This window comes from Natrix helvetica (assembly GCF_964273705.1).
Source record: "Natrix helvetica genome assembly, chromosome: 9".
Classification (NCBI taxonomy): domain Eukaryota; kingdom Metazoa; phylum Chordata; class Lepidosauria; order Squamata; family Natricidae; genus Natrix; species Natrix helvetica.
Window position 1 is genome coordinate 5,841,270 of NC_138560.1, and position 6,399 is coordinate 5,847,668.

General features: G+C 43.7%; 1 long non-coding RNA gene across 1 annotated transcript in view; it reads right to left on the reverse strand.

Moving 5' to 3' along the window:
* The window catches only part of LOC309396831, a 155,481-nt gene that overhangs the window by 20,375 nt on the left and 128,707 nt on the right, over window positions 1-6,399 (reverse strand). The window lies entirely within an intron of this gene.

The window sequence follows — 6,399 nt, forward strand, 5'->3', positions numbered from 1 at the left end:
GATTGCATCAATGAGGCAATTTCATTGTATACATGATGTACAATGAAAATAAAGGCCATACTATAAAAGGCAAATGCCATTCTTTTGAAGATAGCAAAGTCCACATTTTGGACAGAGAGGATCTCTGGTTTGAAAGAGGGGTCAAAGAGGCCATCAATGTCAAAACTGAATGGCCCTCTCTCAACAGGGGGGGGGAGATACAACATCATCTTTCTCCTGTCTACAAGAGTTCCAAGAAGGTTCCCATTTGCATTACCCAGTTGACTCTGAGGACACAGATAAATCTCCAAGTGGCCTCAAATGGTTCTCTGAAGGAATGCAAATGACCAGCTGTCTGCAAGGAGTATCAACCCTTCCATTCCCTACCATCCAGTCAGAGCTGAAGAAGCTTCTTGGATGAGAAGTGAAACGTCTTCAAGGAAAAGGCAGAAAGTCCAGTTCCCTCTTGAAAAAAGCACTTTTGGGACAAGTATTGGAAGGCAGTTGTCATGTTCCCACCCCCCTCATTCTTCTGGTTTTAAAGCAAGTGTCTTTCTGAAACTTTTACTAATACCATTTCCCAGCGAGTATTAGACATCTTGGAAGTCCCTGACCAGAGGTGGCTGCAGTGATGTGTGATGAAGCATGGCCCATAGTAACTTCCACTGACAACTTCTCCTTTGTGTTGGTGTGCTTGCTGCTCCTGTGTGGGTAGGACTTACAGAGTGACTTGACTATGCATGCTTTCATATCATGAAAAGGCATCTTAATAACTAGCTGAAAGCAGATTGGCTTAACATGTTGGCCCCAGCTATTTGGCCCTGCAAATCATGGTTTATTGCTCAACATTTGTTATTCCAGCCACCTGGGTTTCTTCAACCCATCATGGTTAATCAAATTGGCTACATGTCGCTGCCTTTTCTTGGCCGACATCATCCTTATCCTTGCTGAGAAAAAAGTGATATGGAATAAAATCAGGTTTTGTTGTTGTTAGTTACAAAGTCGTGTCCGACCCATTGCGACCCCACGGACAACGTTCCTCCAGGCCTTCCTGTCCTGTACCATCCTCCTACCATCCGGAGTCCATTTAAGCTCACGCCGACTGCTTCGGTGACTTCATTCAGCCACCTCATTCTCTGTTGTCTCCTTCTTCTTTTGCCCTCCATTGTTCCCAGGATTAGGCTCTTCTCCAGTGAGTCCTTCCTTTTCATTAGGTGGCTAAAGTATTTTTCATCTTCAGGATCTGGCCCTCTCAAGAGCAGTCAGGGTTGATCTCCTCTAGGACTGACGGGTTTGATGGCCTTGCAGTCCAAGGGACTTGCAGGAGTCTTCTTCTCCAGCACCAGAGTTCAAAGGCCTCCATTCTTTGGTGCTCAGCCTTCCTTATGGTCCAACTTTCACAGCCATCCATTGCCACTGGGAAAACCATCGCCTGGACTATACACACTTTGGTTGGCAAGGTGATGTCTCTGCTTTTTTAGTATGCTACCTAGATTTGCCATAGCTTTGCTCCCCAGGAGCAAACGTCTTTCCATTTCTTGGCTGCAGTCCCTATCTGCGGAAGTAAAATCTGCTTTACTTCCAAGTAAAAATGCACAGACCTCTTGCTTTATCTATTGGCACTTCACTTTTGCTCCCCTTCTGCCAGATTTCAGCAACCTCACAACTTCCCAGAAGGAAAACAAACACATTGTTGGATTGCGATGCAAGATCCTTTAATCTGATTCCAGTAGGCCTATGATTCTATGAAACTCCCTTAATTAAAAAAAAAAACCTATTAAAAAGAGATAACATTATGGGGTAAAGGCCATTAAATTCCCAGCAAACAATCAACAACAACACTTATTACAAAGAGATATTGCATGCAGTAATCCCTAGACTGGAACGCGAGGCTATTATCGCATTAAGAAATTACCCGCAAGGGGTGATTAAAAGAACACCATTCGCATGAGGTATTTCGGTGTAGGGTTACTGATTTGCTGGTTGCAACTCACACCTCTTTGGGAAATATTTGTGGGAATGTTAGGTGGGAAAGGAATGTCCCATGTCATTCCTGCAGGCTGGATAAACCAGAGGAGTGCGAAGTATGGTATCATGAGATCTGAAAGGAAGGCTAATGCTTACTTTAATCCCTCTTCAATAGAGCTTTTGATGCCAACTTTCTATTTCTGGAACAGCTGCCTTCAAGGGAGTTTTTTAATTTCCTTGCTGGAGGTAAGTTCAGGAGCCATGTGCTAATTCAGAGCATGCATGTGCCTTCCAGAGGCTGTCTTTAGATCTTTGGCTCCTTACAGGTAGTCATAGAAGGACAGAGTCAGAAGGGACCTTGGAGACCATCTAGTCCAACCCCCTGCTCAAGCAGAAGACCCTTACAGAATCACAGAAGCAGAGTTGGAAGGGACCTCAGAGGTCATCTAGTCCAACCCCCTGCTCAAGAGACCCTTACAGAATCATAGAAGGACAGAGATGGAAGGGACCTCAGAGACCATCTAGTCCAACCCCCTGCTCAAGCAGGAGACCCTTACAGGTAGTCATAGAAGGACAGAGTTGGAGGGGACCTCAGAGATCATCTAGTCCAACCCCCTGCTCAAAGAAGAGACCTTTACAGATCCTCGACATACAATAGTTCATTTATTGAGCATTCGAAGTGATAACGGCCCTGGGAAAAAGTGATTTATGACCATTTTTCACACTTCACACTTTGTGTCTTCACGGATTCTCTGATCTCTCTCTTATGGGGTTTCAATCCATTTTCCCCTGCACCTCCTGGTCCTTCTCTTAGCTTGATTGTCTTCCCAAAATTCTTTCCTCAGCGGTTGGACGCAACTTTTGTTGCCTGCTGAGGTCATTTTGCAAGTGATTTCCACTTTCTTTGGGCCAGACCAGTCAAAGGACCTTGGGTGTTTAGCTTGGAAAAGCATCAAATTCCTCATCCTTTTTCCAAACCGTCTCTGTGGTCAAAAAGTCAGAGTATAATACATACTGTGACCATATACCTTCTTTTAAAACAGGGGTCTCCAACCATGTCAACTTGTGGACTTCAACTCCCAGAATTCAACTCTGGTGCCGGAAGTCCACAAGTCTTAAATTTGCCAACCTTGGAGACCCGTTTTAAAGGACTGTCGGAAAACTGTCCTTTATATCTATTTAATTATTCGTTTTCTTGGTTGGCTCTTGAATTTTCCTTGGTAAAAGAGTTATAAACATAAGGAATTTTTTTTAATCCTCCTTTCGATTTGGGCCCTTCTTAGGTTTGTCTGATAATTATTATTTTTTAAGAAAAACAATCATTGTAGGTGTAAATCTGTCCTGCACTCATGAGCACAATTGGCCAAGACTCCCAACTTTTCTTTCCAAAAACAGCCACTTAATATTCTCCACCCCCCAAAAAAAGGATGAAAAAGATCTTATGCAAGAACGCTGATCTCTTAAAGTCACTAAAACATCATGAGGACTAGTGACCTCGTAAGGTTTGAAATAGTTCAGGCGTGAGAACGTGAGCTTGCAATGGTTGCAAAACAGCCCCATGAGCTTGCCAAGGCCTTATCTGAGGTTTCTGGCTAAGGAAGGTATTAACAATATTGCATGCCTAACTTACACGTTATCCTTTGTTCCCGGCCTTTGATTGGCCTTGATTGCATAACAGTTGCCTTCTAGAACTTCTTTTTTGGGGGGATAAAATCCAGTTTGTCAAAGTTCCACTTACTATCACGTGAAGTGTTAATATCACTTTATAATGCCTTGGTAAGGCCACACTTGGAATACTGCATTCAGTTTTGGTCACCACAGTGTAAAAAAGATATGGACACTCCAGAAAGAGTGCAGAGCAACAAGAATGATTAGGGGACTGGAGGATAAAACAGACAAAGAACAGTTGCAGAATTGGGTATGTCTAGTTTAATGAAAAGAAGGACTAGTCACTAGGGGAGCCCGCCAACTTGGCTCCTGAAGCTAGGAATTCCAATTTAGTAACATCTGGAGTGCAAACTCTCCCATTCCTGAGCTAATGCATCATTAAACTCCAACATAAACAACCTACTACTCCAAGCAAACAACTAAACCAGTTGTTTCATAACAGAGACACGCATTTCGTATTTCTAAATACTCCATTCTTGCTACCGCTGTTTCATCTTTTTGTGGGAGTTTGATGCTATTTTAAACTACCCCCTGTGAGAATGTCATCAGGTTTAGTTGGATGGTTAAGTGCACATAATCCCTTGGCGATGTTTCCAAATCTTTTGGCCTTTTGTTGGGTAACAATGAAAAACGTAAGATGCTGAATGACAATTACACAGTTTAAGGCAGGGGGGTTCAAATTTGGGAACTGTTAAAACTTGTGGACTTCAACTTCCAGAATTCCCCAGCCAGCATGGCTGGCTGGGGAATTCTGTGAGTTGAAGTCCACAAGTCTTAAAAGTCCCCAAGTTTGGACACCTGTTTTAAGGAATATAAAGCCCTTTTAAGGCCAGGAGAGCTTTCTGTACCATGGTCTTATTTTAAGCCCTGTTGCCAAGATCTCTGGTAATAACATTGCCAAGGGCCGTTTGCAAAACCAACGTTGCTTCAGATTTTGCAACAGCAGCTTTCAGCCTGAGTCAACTTATTTGGTTTCTCCAGGCCAGCGCACCCATCGTTAAGAGGCTGCCACTTTCACTCCTTGGTCTCCTTTTCACTCACGTCACACTTTTAAAATTAGCTTGGATTTCAGGAGAAGCAAAAGGCACATCATTTTGAGTAACCCAAGTAAGAGCCAAGGTGACACAGTGGTTAGAGTGCAGTACTGCAGGATACTTCAGTTGACTGCTAGCTGCAGTTCGGCAGTTCAAATCCCACCAGGCTCAAAGTTGACTCAGCCTTTTATGCGGGGTCAGCAATATGCTAACTCAGTAAACTGCTCAGAGGGGGCTGTAAAGCACTGTAAAGGCTGTATATATGTCTTAAGTGCTATTGCTATAGTGGCACAGTGGGTAGAGTGTAGTTCTACAGGCTACTTCTGCTGCCTGCCTGCAATTTGGCAGTTCAAATCTCACCGGGCTCAAGGTTGACTCAGCCTTCTATCCTTCCGAGGTCGGTAAAATGAGGACCTAGATTGTTGGGAGCAATAGGCTGACGGTAAACCGCTTAGAGAGGGCTATAAAAGCACTATGAAGCAATATATGAATCTAAGTGCTATTGCCATTTCACACAGGAAGTGCAGAGAAATAGCAATAGCACTTAAGACATATACTGCTTTACAGCCCCTCTAAGCAACATATGGGCCCCAGCAATCTGGGTCATTTCACCCACCTCTTAAGGACGGAAGGCTGAGTCAACCTTGAGCCTGGTGAGATTCAAGCTGCCAAATTGCACGCAGCCAGCAGTCGGCAGAAGTAGCCTGCAGTACTGCACTCTCACCACTGCGCCACCGTGGCAAATGAAAAATGTTATGGACATCTGATCTTGAAAATGGCACTTTTTGCACGATCCAATCTGGGTCAAGTCACCGGGACCAGAGGTTTTGTCTTCTGAGCTTTCAGACTTGTGCTGAAGCCTCTCACACTTCTGGTGAGAGTCCAAAAGTTCGTAAGAATAAATCTGTCGTCTCGGTGACGAACCAAGATTGGTTCTTGCAACGTTATCCTGGGACACATACATTTGCCTTCATTACTGCAGTTTTTGATTTGCAAAGGGCACATTCCTGATTTCTTAAGATGGCAAAAGTACGTTTCGCAATAGGAAAGCAGGACTAAAGATGATGAAATTGCAAATGTCGGTACTTTTCTCTGCAACCTCTTCCACAATGGTTTTGTTGCCTGGTCTTGCGTCACCATAAATTCTACATATTCCCCCTTCTCTAGTGACCATCCAGCAACTCACATTCAACGCATGGTCAATGGCTTACGATTTCACTTTCGTGAGGTAGTCCTCGACTTACAATTGAACCCCAAATTTCCATTGGCGAGACATTTGAATTTTGCCCCATTTTACCACCTTTCTTGCCGGACGTTAAACGAATCACTGATTTAGTTAACACGGTTGTTAAGTGAATCTGGCTTCCCCATTGTCTTTCCTTGTCAGGTCTCAAAAGGCGATCCCATGATCCTAAGACACTACAATCATAAATATGAATGTTGTTGATGTGAAAAAATTGCAAATCACTTTTTTAACTTTGAGCGGCCAAGAAACGAACTATTATCAGTCGAGGACTATGTGCAAAGCCACTTCTGTTAGCCTTTGCATTTTGTTGTTTGGAGATTCAGGTCTCAGGATAGAAGAGACCAGTTAAACCAGTGGGATAGAGGTTGCCCATCCTGGACTTTCCCCCTTGGACTTCAATAATACTTAAGACGTATACACCGCTTTGCAGTCCTCTCTAAGCGGTTTACAGAGTCAGCCTATTGCCCCCCATCAATCTGGGTCCTCATTTTACCCACCTCGGAA